Source organism: Palaemon carinicauda, chromosome 1 (genome assembly GCF_036898095.1).
Source record: "Palaemon carinicauda isolate YSFRI2023 chromosome 1, ASM3689809v2, whole genome shotgun sequence".
In the NCBI taxonomy this organism is placed as follows: Eukaryota; Metazoa; Arthropoda; class Malacostraca; order Decapoda; family Palaemonidae; genus Palaemon; species Palaemon carinicauda.
Window position 1 is genome coordinate 200,205,672 of NC_090725.1, and position 16,992 is coordinate 200,222,663.

The following is a 16,992-nucleotide window of genomic DNA, read 5'->3' on the forward strand; positions in this document are numbered from 1 at the left end:
ACTAACTGACGGATTTTGACAAAATTTTCATCACAGACCCCATTAAGTTTTGGAGACGATTCCGGATCTGGATATCCTTTTCTCTCCATTTTGAAGGTAACGTCATAACTAACTGACGGATTTTGACAAAATTTTCATCACAGACCCCATTAAATTTTGGAGACGATCCGGATCTGGATATCCTTTTCTCTCCATTTTGAAGGTAACGTCATAACTAACTGATGGATTTTGACAAAATTTTCATCACAGACCCCATTAAATTTTGGAGACGATCCGGATCTGGATATCCTTTTCTCTCCATTTTGAAGGTAACGTCATAACTAACTGACGGATTTTGACAAAATTATCATCACAGACCCTATTAAATTTTGGAGAAGATCCGGATCCGTATCCGAATTCAAGATCCGGATATCCTTTTCTCTCCGTTTTGAAGATAACGCCTATACTACCAGACGGATTTTGGCGAAATTTTCATCACACACCCCATTAAATTTTGGAGATGATACAAATCCGGATTTGCATTTTTCGCCATTTTAAAGATAACGTCAAAACAAATTGACGGATTTTGACGACTACATATACCTTTGGCGGAGGTCAGAAATCTCCAATTGCTCTTGTTATTATTATTATTATTATTATCATTATTATTATTATTATTATCATATCGATTAATATTATTATTATTATTAATATTATTATTATTATTATTATTATTATTATTATTATTATTATTATTATTAGCTAAGTTACAATCATAGTTGGAAAATCAAGATCCTATAAGACCAATAGATAAACTACAACGGCGATAATGCACAATCAAAATCAAATATTTAAAGAATGGTACCAGCATTAAAATAAATCTTTCATATATGAATTATAAAAACTTCAAAAAATAAGAGGAAGAGAATTAAGATGCAATAATGTGCCAGAGTGTACCCTCAAGCAAGAGAACTCTAGTCCAAGACAGTGGAAGATCATGGTACTACCCAATGCTATAGAACACTGGTTTGATTTTGGAATGTCCTTCTCCTAGAAGAGCTGCTTAATTGAGCTAAAAGTCTCTTCTCCCTTTGCCAAGAGGAAAGTAGCCACTGAACAGTTACATTGCAGTAGTTAATCCCTTGAGTGAAGAAGAATTGTTTGGTAATCTCAGTGATGACAGGTGTATGGGGACAGAGGAGAATGTGGAAAGAATAGGCCAGACTATTCGGTGTATGCGTAAGCAAAAGAAAAATTAGCCGTGGCCAGAGAGAAAGATCCAATGTAGTACGTTCTGGTCAGTCAAAAGACCCAATAACTCTCTAGCAGTATACCACTGTTCGTTTGAATAACGGAATTACGCAATGCCTAGACTAGCTAATACTTGGACAGGTGACCACCAGAACAAGTTAGATACTGTCGGCACATAAGCTACTTGACTCTCCAGGGGGCTAAGCACAAACACGTTTATATATATATATATATATATATATACATATGTATGTATACTGTATAAATGTGTATGTATATATATATACATATAAATATCTATATATATATATATATATATATACATACACATTTAACAGCATACCCTATATATATATGTATATATATAAAATATATATATATGTATAGGTATATATATATATATATATATATAGTATATATATACATATATTTAAGTATTATTTATTATTTCTTGCTGAGCTACAACCCTAGTTGGAAAATCAGGACGCTATAAGCCCAAGGGCCCCAGCAGGGAAAATAGCCAAGAGAGGAAAGGAAAAGAGGAAAAATAAAATATATTAAGAACAGTAACAACATTAAAATAAATATTTCCTATATAAACTATGAAAACTTTAACAAAGCAGGAGGAAGAGAAATTAGATAGAATTGTACGCCACAGTGTGCCCTCAAGCAAGAGAACTCTAACCCAAGACAGTGGAAGACCATGGTACAGAAGCTATGGCACTACCAAAGATTAGCGAACAAGGGTTTGATTTTGCAGAGTCCTTCTCCAAGAAGAGCCGCTTAATTTAGCTTAAGAGTCTCTTCTACCTTTATCAAGAGGAGAGTACCCACTGAACAATTACAGTGCAGTAGCTAACTCCTACAGCGAAGAATTGTTTGGTAATCTCAATGTTGTCAAGTATATGAGGACAGGAGAATATGTAAAGAATATGCCAGGCTACTCGATGTATGTGTTGGTAAAGGGAAAGTGAATCGTAACCAAAGAGAATGGTCCAATGTAACACTGTCTGGCCAGTCGAGGAACCCCATAACTCTCTAGCGGTAGTATCTCAGTGGGTGGCTGGGGCCCACACCAATCTACTACCTCTCTATATATATATATATATATACACACACATATATATATATATATATACATATACACACACACACATATATATATATATATTACATATATATTATAGATAGATAGATATATATATATATATATAGATATATATATAGATATATATATATATATATATACATATATATGCATATGTATATATATACATATATATATATATATATATATACCCTTTTTGTGAGGGAGTCCATTGCGTGGTGAAAAGTTATATGTACCGCCATGATCAGTAAAGCTGTAATGGTCAGGGTCAGCTATACTAGATTGGTGTTCTATGGGCTATCAGACAAAAGTCTTCCACCATTACCAATTCATAGTTGGCCAGCGTAGTGATGAAAACTGGCCAAACCACAGTCATATCTGAGGCCTATGTCCTAAGGTGGACTAGAAACCGCTGCATGTGCTGTTGTTGCTTAATTATATATATATATATATATATATATATTAATATATATATATATATATATATATATATTATATATAATATATATATATATATATATATGTGTGTGTGTGTGTGTGTGATTAGAAATTCTTATTATCAATCCATTCAATCCTTCTCCACCACGTCCAACTGTTCTATGCATTACAAAATCCATGAGGAGGATAAACAACATTAGTGATAACACATTCCCTTGGAGTTTTCTGCTGTTCACTGGAAATTCATTTGATAGGACTCCATTAACATTGTCACTATGTTGTGCAATTAAATAATAAATGATGAGAGGAGGTGAATTAGACAACTTTTACACCATAATAGGGTTTATTGTCTGAGGATTTATTGTCAGAAGCAGAAATCTTCAAAGTGAATAAATGATTTAAGTATATCTTCAACAGAACTCTAAATTTTTCTAATTAAATAACTAAGGAAATATGTCTCTCGCTGACTTTTAAATTGCTGGAACACTTTATCGTAAAATGAACATAGTGATAGTTAACAATGGCTCACTTTATAACTTACAGAGACACACAGGGAAAATGGTCTTAGATGAGAAACGGCTTTATGATCAACATTCTTACAACATAAAAAGGACAGTTATTGGACGTCTCGTGGCGGATGGACGCCAGCCATGGCAGAGATAAGCTTACCACGGTGGAAGGGCCTGCTGAGGGGTTGCCCACTCACGACTCGAGCTTGACCTGAGCACGGATTCGACTCACTTCTCTTGGCTTTCCAGCTATTCTTAAAGCGTGCACATTGTTAAAGGGTATGAGGGCTCAGCTTTTCTCTGGGTAACGATGGCAGGTGATACAACTGCATTGTGCCAGTTCTCCCTCCGTTTCGTCCCCTCTCCGCGTTGTACCTGTTGACATGGAAACAGATTCAGTACACATGTGCTTGGGTTAACAAATAGTTTACATGATATGATTCAGCTTAAACTGCTTCTCACACTATCCATGGATCGTGGAATTGAGATAACAGGTGGGTAAACAACCCCCTACTTCCTGCAGACTTGAATTAACCCAGTTAATGGCTGTTTTGGTAATTGTCTAAATTATCATTACTTATTTATTCTAAGCCCCTTATAAATGACAACATTAACTTTGCACTTGTTATAGTCATGAAGAGACTTAATAAAATATACATATCTAAGAGGAATTCCATAATAATACAAAATTGTTCAGTGCACACTATCAAAGGGTTTCTCATTGTCTACAAATACGTTCAAAAGTGGATATCTATATTCTACCCATTGTTGTACAACCTGTCTCAAAATAAAAATTTGGTCAGTATAACTTCTACCTTTTCTAAATCCTGCTTGTTCATCTCTCAGCTTTTCATCAATCTTCCTTTCTAGTTTCTTTAGAATAAGCATACCGTATATTTTCATGAAAACTAACGTAAGTGTAATGCCTGTGTAATTATTGCAATCAGTTAGGTCTTTTTTTTCACAAACACTCCTAATTCCCATTCATCAGGTTTTGTTTCTTCATGCCACATTCTACAAAATAATCTTGTAAGTATTCTGGGGTCAGTTATTCCATCGTATCCAGAGACTTTCCATCTCCTGATTTTTATTTTTTTTTTTCTTTGGCAGCTTCGACTTCAAATACACTTAAGTCATTCATGGGCACATCAAGGCCTTCATCAGGTTCAGGTATATCAATCAAATTATTCCCTTCATATCTACTTTTGATGACCTGACTAAAGTGATCCATCCAACATTTAATTTCTTCATCTTCTGTTGTTATATCAGATCTATCCCTCTTTTTGATTGGTGTATGCTTCTTCTTCTCTGCTCCCGTAGAGATTTCATTAATAATTCTATGAGCAATTCTTACACCAAAGCCCCTCACTGAATTCATAGATTTATCAGCCATATCTACTTTCCTGTCTAAATACTCTCTCCAGTCATTGCTGGCTTTTCTATTAATTTCACTATTATCAATACTGGAATACTAAGCATGCTCTACCTTGTAATTTTCATTACTTCCTCGAAGACTTTCAGAAATCAATTTCTTTCTCTGTCTCCTTTTTATTGTACTCCACGTATCATTTGATATCCATAGCTCTCTCCTTGTAATTGCATGTCTCAAAGCTTCACTGCTAACTGACTAGTAAATGTTCTTAATATCTTGTGATGCTCAGTGCCTATCTAACTAAGGCAAGTGACCCCTGCGGTCCATACTAATTTCAGTAAGATCATCCACCAGAAATCAGGAGTAGAAGCTAAAACGACAACTTGTCACTCGCCTTAAACCCGATCCATTACCCAGCTGCCAGTGACTTCTCCAGGTTGCTCATTCGCTTATATAATAGTTGGCAAACATGGATTGATAAGATATACTGTCAAGCAGGGTATATATATAAACACGTACACACACACACACACACACACACAAATATATATATATATATATATATATATAGATATTTAGATAGATAGATAGATATATATATATATATATATATATTGAATTCCTTAGTAATCTTAACCAACAAAATTTAATGTTAGTGGGTATTAAGCGCCTTTATTTACATACAAACAAACATACATACATACATACATTCATACATACATACATACACATAATAGGGTATTTGCATGTATTGATATATATAAATGTATATATATATATATATATATATACATATATATATATATATATATATACTGTGTATATATACAGTGTATATATATATACATATGATATTTGCATGTATGGATATATATAGTATATATATATACTGTATATATATATATATATATATATATGTGTGTGTGTGTGTGTGTGTGTGTACTGTATATATCCATACATGCAAATATCATATTATGTCTATGTATATATGTATGCATGTATGAATGTATGCCTGTACATATGTATGTCTGTATGTATATATAGGCGTTTAATACCCACTAATATTATCTTTTGTGGGTTAAGATTACTAAAAAATTCAATTTGTACATCAGTTAGAAGACTTAAAAGGGTTTTGATAATTGTCTCAAAAATAGTGTTTTACAAAACCTATTTTGTTATGAAAGACCAGTCAGTTGTGTTTCTCATTTTACAATCATGAAACATGGAAAAGACTCTTTGCAAATTACGAACTCTGTAATATCATGTTATTAACAAATAATAGAAACCAGGCACCCAGTTTTTGCGTTATTCTGTGAAAATTGGCATACTTTAAACAACTTAGTTTCATTGTTGTTTCTTTTCTATAACTTTGAAATAGTTTAATAAAAGATTGGAAGTTTTATAGGCATGAGATTTATTCACAAGGCCAGGTTACCACAATGATTCCCTAGAATACAGATTTCATTAGGAACGGGCTTAATAAGTAGACAAGAATGTGGTCTGATGGCAACAGTTCTGGTGAGATAATGGTTTCGTTATCTCAACATCATTGTCATCCAGGTTTTTGTTAGTTTCGATTGTTTAGTCTGATTCTCCGCAGAGCAGGATTCAGTCTCTGGGGGGCCTGGTGCACTGGGGTACCCCTTCTGTCTCTTACAAACATAGAGAGTGGCAACTCTATCTCAGTCATCTGAGATAAAAAGCAAATAAATAAACAGCAATATTCTTTATTGCTCATATTTGCTCCATAGAAAACATAATGGAAACAAACTCTATTTATAGATGAAGAGAATGGCAAAATTTGGATATTCATAAACATATATTAAGGAAAGAAAATATGGACAATTATCTCATTTTTAAATAACTAAGAGAGAGAGAGAGAGAGAGAGAGAGAGAGAGAGAGATGCCATTGACAATTTCTTGCAAGGGCCACTTAGTTTGTGTTTTTACTCAAAACCACAGATTTCGTCTTTTTTTCACCTTTTAGAGCAAAGTCTTTCTTGCTTTGATATCAGCAAAATTTCTGACAAAATTGTCAACATCGATGGACTATAGAGAGAATAATTAGGTTAGTAAGTCTTGTCTGACGCATCATTGAGCAAATATAATTATTATTTATCTCTAATTTGAACAATGTTCTCTCACCACAGCATTTAGAAATCATATATAGCCAGTAGATTTTCAGTATCATTTCTACATTTGGAAAAATATATTTTGATATTTCTTGCTATTAAAAAGATATACGCAACAGTTTCAGTAACCTTAGTGTCAATCAAACATTTTTCTAATCATAACAGCAAAGCTCAGTTGAGTAAGCTGTGCAAGCTTCATTGATACCTTCTTATGATATTTGAAAAATATTATGTAGGAAAGCAAACCTCTTATTAACTTCACTATATGTTGAAGTGCGTTTTATGAAGTTTACCAACCAAAATATCGAGAATGCAGATAAATTCAAACACATGGAAAATCTCGCTTGGGCCGAAGATGGCCTCAAGAGGCCTCCCATAATCCAAAGGATCTAAATGAACTCTACACTTTCCTATTCTGTACTTTTTTCAGTCGTAAATATATCTGTGCCAGACCTTTCGATTCTTTCATTAAGAAACTCTTCATTTCTATTCCTCAGTGATTCCATAAACACTGAGGGAGATTTCATGAGGATGACAATAGTCTTGAGATCAATCGCTTCTGATTGTAATATTTTGCTAGTCTGAGAGAACCGCTCAAATAAAGTGTTCTAGAAGTTAACACAGAAACTTGTTCCAAGTTTACACACTGTATCATACAACGTATATGCCCTTTGTTTTGTATCACCTTCTTCAAGATTATTATTTGTAATTCCATCCAGTACATTAAGAATTGTACTCTAGCCTTTGATGAGGGCCCACATAGCATCATGATATGCAGACCGTGTGTCACTTAAGTTTTGATAACTCTAGTCCCCTTGTTTTCAAAGCATCCTTCAATCTGGTAAAATTTGCAGTGAAAAAAAAAAAAAAAAAAAAAAAACTTTTTCAACATATACGATAAAAGCCAAGGCAGACCTACAGGATCCAACAGCAGACTGTCCCACCAAATAGAGAGAGTGAGCAAAACTTAAAACAAATATGGCGAAATGATCCTCAATAATCAGAGTTTTTATCCCACTATATCTATCACTTACTCTGGCTGTATTATCATAAAACTGATCGGAGTAGTTTGGGATTTTGATATTAACTGCATCAAAAGATTCAAGTAATGCAGTTTCTTGTTGCTGTCCAGTGTGCCTAGTGTTTTCTAGAAATGTTAAAAACGCCATTTTCAATATATTTTACTGCCACTGACAGTTGATTACTATGATTGATATCTGGTAAGGAATTAACTGTCACAGAAAAGTATTCAATAGTTTACACTCTACCAAAAATCTCTTTCATCACCTACCTTCGTAACTCTGAAATCAATTCTTCATAAATAGGGTATGACAAATAGTGTGGCCACTACCTCTGTTAGCAAGTTTATGAATATGTTGAGTAAAAATAGTTTCATAAACTGAAAGTAGTTTCATTTCCCCAAGGTAATTACCATTTTTGATTCAGTAGTTTCATTTCCCCAAGGTAATTACCATTTTTGATTCAGTAGTTTCATTTCCCCAAGGTAATTACCATTTTTGGGAGATCCAACCATTTTACCAAGTCCACAGAAAGAAAGGCTACACTCGGCAAGGAACGATATCACAGAAATACTTATTTTAATCACCTCTTGTCACTAATTGTACATTTGTGTGTTCTGTCTTAGAAGTTCTTGATCACTTCAACCAGAGTGACTATGTTCACACTGTCGTGATGAGCACTCATGCTCGTCTACAGGATGGCTGATGTGTTTCCAGGCAGCAATCCCATTGCTTGACAAGCCACCGCTCCCTCCAAAGAGCTTACAAACAAGACAGTAAACCTTACTAGTAACTTTTAAGTACCATAGCCATGTTCTCCTGAGAGTTTCATTGTTTTGAAACTTGAGGTTTATAAAAGAGGAATTTTGGACATGACTGTGTCTTTTGATCCCTTTGAGTACCCTGTTTTGTGGAAGTCTTGTGTTATACACTAGCCTTTGTTAATGATATGATGGGGAAAAAAATAACTACCGGACTTTCAGACAAGTCAAACAATTGACGAGTATTTAATATGAAAACAGATTATGTGATTGGCGTACCTCGGGAAACCAACGGTTATTTGTAAGGTAGGTTAGGGTAAGGATTGTAGGGTAACAGATGTACCATCTATGGAAACATTAATTTTTTCCCACTCAGAATATTTGTTCAATAAGAATTTACTCAAGAGAGAGAGAGAGAGAGAGAGAGAGAGAGAGAGAGAGAGAGAGAGATGCCATTGACAATTTCTTGCAAGGGCCACTTAGTTTGTGTTTTTACTCAAAACCACAGATTTCGGCATTTTTTCACCTTTTAGAGCAAAGTCTTTCTTGCTTTGATATCAGCAAAATTTCTGACAAAAATGTCAACATCGATGGACTATAGAGAGAATAATTAGGTTGGTAAGTCTTGTCTGACGCATCATTGAGCAAATATAATTATTATTTATCTCTAATTTGAACAATGTTCTCTCACCACAGCATTTAGAAATCATATATAGCCGGTAGATTTTCAGTATCATTTCTACATTTGGAAAAATATGTTTGATATTTCTTGCTATTAAAAAGATATACGCAACAGTTTCAGTAACCTTAGTGTCAATCAAACATTTTTCTAATCATAACAGCAAAGCTCAGTTGAGTAAGCTGTGCAAGCTTCATTGATACCTTCTTATGATATTTGAAAAATATTATGTAGGAAAGCAAACCTCTTATTAACTTCACTATATGTTGAAGTGCGTTTTATGAAGTTTACCAACCAAAATATCGAGAATGCAGATAAATTCAAACACATGGAAAATCTCGCTTGGGCCGAAGATGGCCTCAAGAGGCCTCCCATAATCCAAAGGATCTAAATGAACTCTACACTTTCCTATTCTGTACTTTTTTCAGTCGTAAATATATCTGTGCCAGACCTTTCGATTCTTTCATTAAGAAACTCTTCATTTCTATTCCTCAGTGATTCCATAAACACTGAGGGAGATTTCATGAGGATGACAATAGTCTTGAGATCAATCGCTTCTGATTGTAATATTTTGCTAGTCTGAGAGAACCGCTCAAATAAAGTGTTCTAGAAGTTAACACAGAAACTTGTTCCAAGTTTACACACTGTATCATACAACGTATATGCCCTTTGTTTTGTATCACCTTCTTCAAGATTATTATTTGTAATTCCATCCAGTACATTAAGAATTGTACTCTAGCCTTTGATGAGGGCCCACATAGCATCATGATATGCAGACCGTGTGTCACTTAAGTTTTGATAACTGCAGTCCTCTTGTTTTCAAAGCATCCTTCAATCTGGTAAAATTTGCAGTGGAAAAAAAAAAAAAAAAAAAAAACTTTTTCAACATATACAATAAAAGCCAAAGCAGACCTACAGGATCCAACAGCAGACTGTCCCACCAAATAGAGAGATTGAGCAAAACTTAAAACAAATATGGCGAAATGATCCTCAATAATCAGAGTTTTTATCCCACTATATCTATCACTTACTCTGGCTGTATTATCATAAAACTGATCGGAGCAGTTTGGGATTTTGATATTAACTGCATCAAAAGATTCAAGTAATGCAGTTTCTTGTTGCTGTCCAGTGTGCCTAGTGTTTTCTAGAAATGTTAAAAACGCCATTTTCAATATATTTTACTGCCACTGACAGTTGATTACTATGATTGATATCTGGTAAGGAATTAACTGTCACAGAAAAGTATTCAATAGTTTACACTCTACCAAAAATCTCTTTCATCACCTACCTCCGTAACTCTGAAATCAATTCTTCATAAATAGGGTATGACAAATAGTGTGGCCACTACCTCTGTTAGCAAGTTTATGAATATGTTGAGTAAAAATAGTTTCATAAACTGAAAGTAGTTTCATTTCCCCAAGGTAATTACCATTTTTGATTCAGTAGTTTCATTTCCCCAAGGTAATTACCATTTTTGATTCAGTAGTTTCATTTCCCCAAGGTAATTACCATTTTTGGGAGATCCAACCATTTTACCAAGTCCACAGAAAGAAAGGCTACACTCGGCAAGGAACGATATCACAGAAATACTTATTTTAATCACCTCTTGTCACTAATTGTATATATGTGTGTTCTGTCTTAGAAGTTCTTGATCACTTCAACCAGAGTGACTATGTTCACACTGTCGTGATGAGCACTCATGCTCGTCTACAGGATGGCTGATGTGTTTCCAGGCAGCAATCCCATTGCTTGACAAGCCACCGCTCCCTCCAAAGAGCTTACAAACAAGACAGTAAACCTTACTAGTAACTTTTAAGTAGCATAGCCATGTTCTCCTGAGAGTTTCATTGTTTTGAAACTTGAGGTTTATAAAAGAGGAATTTTGGACATGACTGTGTCTTTTGATCCCTTTGAGTACCCTGTTTTATGGAAGTCTTGTGTTTTACACTAGCCTTTGTTAATGATATGATGGGGAAAAAAATAACTACCGGACTTTCAGACAAGTCAAACAATTGACGAGTATTTAATATGAAAACAGATTATGTGATTGGCGTACCTCGGGAAACCAACGGTTATTTGTAAGGTAAGTTAGGGTAAGGATTGTAGGGTAACAGATGTACCATCTAGGGAAACATTAATTTTTTCCCACTCAGAATATTTGTTCAAAAAGAATTTACTTGTTGTAGTTTAGCATGTATGGTAATCTTTGGTTTTTAACGTTTGTGTTGGAGGCTTTAGGGGGCCCTGAACATTTGTCACAAAGGCCTGGCCTAAATCCACCCCTGCTTCTTCAGTACTGAAACTTTGACCAAGATTATAATAGAAATTTTTCACTCTGTTTGGTACATATAAAAAGAAGCACGTACACAAACTTTGTTAAGCAATAATGATAAAAACAACGAAAATTTTTAGCCTTTTTTAATGGTATAACAGGATGGGCAGACAAGCAGTAGGCTCTGATCTGTTACTAGTGTGGCATCGATTCATTCTGTATAACAGCTCCTTATCTAACTTCATCATTTGTTTGATATTTCAGTCGTATTGCCAAAGACTCGGGAAGAGAATTGATTGTGACCAGAAGAATAACAATATATGCGATGACTATGCCTTTCACATTCTACCAGTCAGATTAATCATAGTGTCTCTAAATAGCTTTGTACATTTTAAAAGTTAAAGTTATCGTAAGATGTCGTTTCGTAATTTCATGCTTCACAAAATGGTTTTTCATTTTTTCACACTTTCTTTGTCTTCCCACTACATTAGCGTCAGTCTTCTTTGTGATCGATATTCAAGTCTTTTTCTCTTACGTATTCAGTCATTTGCAAGAATTCCACACCTATAAGTCCCTTCTTCAATTATGATAAACATAAGCGAGGAGCTGCAGGGTGAAGTGCTTCGATGTTAAATCATATCTAGTTCCTTTTCGCGTAACCTGAATTCAATCTTCCATTGCATTGGCACTTACTGAATGTCTCAGTCTTGAGGATACCAAAGAACGATTCCACTCTGAAGCTCTTAATGAGAATGGCAGGTACATCCTCAACAAAAATTTTTGAGGGGACGTTTTTTATGATGCCAGTGGCATTTTTTAGTTCGTATGCAAGTTGGCCTTCTTATTCATATCTTAAATGGTATTGATTAAATTCTAAAAGTTTCGTTGTTAAGTTATTTATTCATTTCAATTTATATTTTACTTTTTTTATCTCAAGTTACTGATGATTTTTTAAGTATACTCAAATCGGCATCTATGACCACTGAGGTTATGATGCCATATAATTACAAATCGTTCATTCATTTCCTATTGGGTTTCATCTTACTATAAGACGTTATATCTAATCCAATAATTTTCTATGCTGCCCCTCGTTTACTCTGAGGTCCCCTTTGCCGTCTGTATCGCCATCTAATTAAGGTTTATGATTTTATTTCTTGTTTAGTTGGAGTTTTGTATTTTGGACGAATAACTTTCTCATCAATTCTTCTCTTCTTTGTTTTAATAAACGTCTTACATGCCAGTTACTTTACTTTTTCTAGTTGGTTACCTTACATCCATCTTCATATTTGAATCATACTGTTTTAGCTATTAAACCCATTCAATATTTTTCAAATGTCACTTGTTTCGTTAAACTTCTTTTTCTACTTTCAGCTCAAGTAATTTAGTTTTTCTATTTACTTAGCTATATGTTTATCACTGCCTAAACTAACGAGTTTCCTTTTGCAGGTGAACGTTCCGTCCATTGAGAATTACCTCAAAGTCGTCATTGCATAGATAATCAACCCTTCAGATACAGCGCAATAGACTTTAAACCCCGGAAGACACTTAGTGGGATTTCGTCTCCCAGTTCCGAAAAAGCTGTCCCTTTTCCTGGGTTCTGACGCGGCAATTGAATGCAAATGTAGTAACTGCGCGAAAGAGTCCCACAGGGGGAATGCCTGGGTGGGTTTCAATTGCTTGTACATTATTATTGTCGTTGTCTGAGTCGTTACCTGCCACACACACCTCAGGGGTTCGTGGGAGAGGCGCGAAGGATCCTTAGGATTCCACACGTTTGCACGAAGGATAGCCTGTGTTTCTATGTCCTTCGATTTATAGATGGATTGATTGTCCGGTTGAAGGTTGCTTATATGGACTACGCTGGCCTCGTATATAGAAGAAGTAAAATAAGGAATGCATTTTCTCATTTTCTACTTACTTCACGGATGAATGGGTCATTCCATTGAGAGTCTAGCTCGGAGAGCAATCTTAGGTGCATTGCACATTAATAAAGATATACTATTATACGAAAACATATATTTTAACACATTATGTGACACCAATTATTTTACTTATTAGGCTAAGCGGAAATAAATATATTCAATACACAAAAGCCCCTTGAACATGTTTGGGACATGTCGAAAGGTACCAAGCCCATCCTCACCCACGAATGATAACTGGAAGCTGCAATGGTAACCACAAACACGCATATATATATATATATATATGTATATATATATATATATATATATATGTGTGTGTATGTACGTATATATATATATATATATATCTGTATGTGTGTTTTTTGTGTTATGTGTGCATATATACATAAATGTAGGCTACATACGTACACACTAACTATATATATATATATATATATATCTGTATGTATGTATATATACACAAGGATACATGCTCATATATACAGTATATATATATGTATACTATATATATATATATATATATATATGTGTGTGTGTGTGTGTGTGTGTGTATACTTATATCATCTCCTCTTATGCCTATTGACAAAAAGGGCCTCGGTCAGTTTTCGCTTGTCGTCTCTCTTGAACTTTTAATTCAATACTCCTCCATTCATCATCTCCCACTTCACTCTTCAAAGTTTTCAGCCATTTAGGCCTGGGTATTCCAACTCTTATAGTGCCCTGTGAGTGCTGAGAGCACGGCCAAACCATCTCCATCTATACCACTCACCATGATCTCCTCTACATATGGCATTCGAGTAATCTCTTTTATAGTTTCATTTCTATTTCTGTCCTGCCATTCAACTCCCATTATTCCTCTGAGGGCTTTGTCCTCAAATCTACTAAATCTGTTGGAGATTGTTTTATTGCCATGCGACGAATCATGCCCATACAGTTAGAAGATCTCTCGAAACTGATATTAGTCTGATTTTTAAATGTAATTTAAGGTGATTGGATTTCCAAATTGAACTTGGCTAGGCCATTGTCTGATTTTCTGATTTGCTTTTTTCAATCTTTCACTAAACTCCAGTTGTAATGAACCTATATTAGAGATCATGGTTCCTAAATACTTCATTGATCCTTTCTCCTACCAATGATATTTTATTTTCCATTGCCTATTCCGTTCCCATCATCGCTGTCTTTCTTTTATTTATTTTGAGCTCAACCTCGTGTGATATTTCATGCATTCTGGTAAGTAACCATTGCAAATCTTGTTTTATTCTGCTAATAAGGACAGCATCATCAGTTTACTCTAGGTACGCTGATTTCCTATTACCAATCCTGTCCAATCCTTCTCGCCATCCTCAACTGTTCTACACTTTACAAAATCCATGAGGAGGATAAACAACATAGGTGACAGCACATTCCCTTGGAGTACTCCACTGTTCACTCGAAATTCATTTGAAAGGACTCTACTAATATTAACATATATATACATATATACACACACACACACACACACACACACACATATATATATATATATATATATACATATATGCGTGTGTGTGTATGCACATCTGTGAATATCATCATCATCATCATCTCCTCCTCTTACGCCTATTGACGCAAAGGGACTTGGTTAGATTTCTTCAGCTTTTAATTCAATACTTCTCCATTCATCTTCTCCCACTTCGCGCTTCATAGTTCTCAGCCATGTAGGGCTGGATCTCCCAACTCTGCTAGTGCCTTGTGGATCCCAGCTAAACGTTTGGTGAACTAATCTCTCTTGGGGAGTGCATAGACCCTGCCCAAACCATCTCCATCTACCCCTCATCATGATCGCTTCCACATATGGTAATCGAGTAATCTCTCTAATGGTTTCCTTTCTAATGCCTGTGAATATATACACAGCATATATATATATATATATATATATATATTTAATATATATTTATATGTTTGTGTTTACATAGTTATATATAGACATATATTTCTATATGCTGAATATTATCATCATCATCATCATCATCAGCCATTATTAGTCCAATGCAGGACAAAGACCTCAGACATGCCCTTCCACGGGCATCTGTTATGGTCTTTATATGCCAGTCTATACCCGCAAATTTTCTTAAATCGTTAATTCATCATATTCTCTTCTTCTCCTGTTTCTTTTGCAGTCTCTAGGACCCATACTGTAATTCTTAATATCCATGTTATCTGTCATTCTCATTATATGTTGTGAGAATATCCTCTACTTTATTTTGCTCACGTATCCATGCTGCTCTTTTTCGGTCCCTTGGTGTTACTCCTTCCATTATTCATTCCACAGCTCTTTGAGTTGTAACTAACTTATGTTCTAAGGCTTTAGTAAGGCTCCAAGTTTTTTATCCTTAAGTTAATACTAGTAGGACCATCTCATTAAATACCTTTCCTTTTAGAGAATGTGCCAATCTAATTTTCAAAATCTCATCTTGTTTACCAAAAGCACTTCATCCCATGCTTATCCCTCTTTTGATTTAAGTCTCATGTCCTAGGGAAACTCTTATTATCTGTCTAAAGCACGTACATTCATTAATAATCTCTAGAAATTTGTCCTTAACCCTTATTTGTTGTCTCTCTGAATTTTTGTTGAACATTATATTAACTTTACTTATTGATTTTTAATCCTACAGTACACACAAGCACACACACATACATACATACATATATATATATATATATATATATGTGTGTGTGTGTGTGTGTGTGTGTGTGTGTGATAAATTTTGCACATTTTTACGTGTTTTTCATATTCAAATAAGCCATATATATTTTTGATACATTAATGTCTGGATTCTCTTAACGACCTCGGGATCAGAGCCCCAGGCGAAATCACACAAAGACAAGAGCTTGGCTCCGGCCGGGAATCGAACCCTGGTCGGCAAGCTTGTACAGACAGTGACTAACCCACTTGGCCACGAAGAAAGATAAAAGTCAATGACAATTCTTCTGTTCTTATACCTGTCGAATTCAGGTATTTTGTACTTAGAATTGAAATCAACCCATCTTCACCATCGTAGCTAATTGGTAGTTTGTTACTTGGCATTCAATTAATGATAAATTTTGCACATTTTTACGTGTTTTTCAAATTCAAATAAGCCATATATATTTTTGATACATTAATGTCTGGATTCTCTTAACGACCTCGGGATCAGAGCCCCAGGCGAAATCACACAAAGACAAGAGCTTGGCGACCAGGGTTCGATTCCCGGCCGGAGCCAAGCTTTTGTCTTCTACACTGAAATAATGGTTGGGGTTCGAGTCCCGCTCAAGTTTATTAGTTTCTTGTAGTGTCTGCAACCTCCCGATCCTTGTGACCCCAGGATGGAGGGTTTTGGGGAACCTATAGATCTACATGCTAAGTCTTCTTCAGCCATTACTTGGCCCTCCCTGGTCCTATCTTGGGTAGAGAGGGGTCTTGGGGGCTGATCATATGTATATATGGTCAATCTCTATTGTGCCGCTAGCTAAGTCATTATCACTATCCCTATCCTCAGCAATTCATGAGCGTCCTTTACAACCTTTAAGG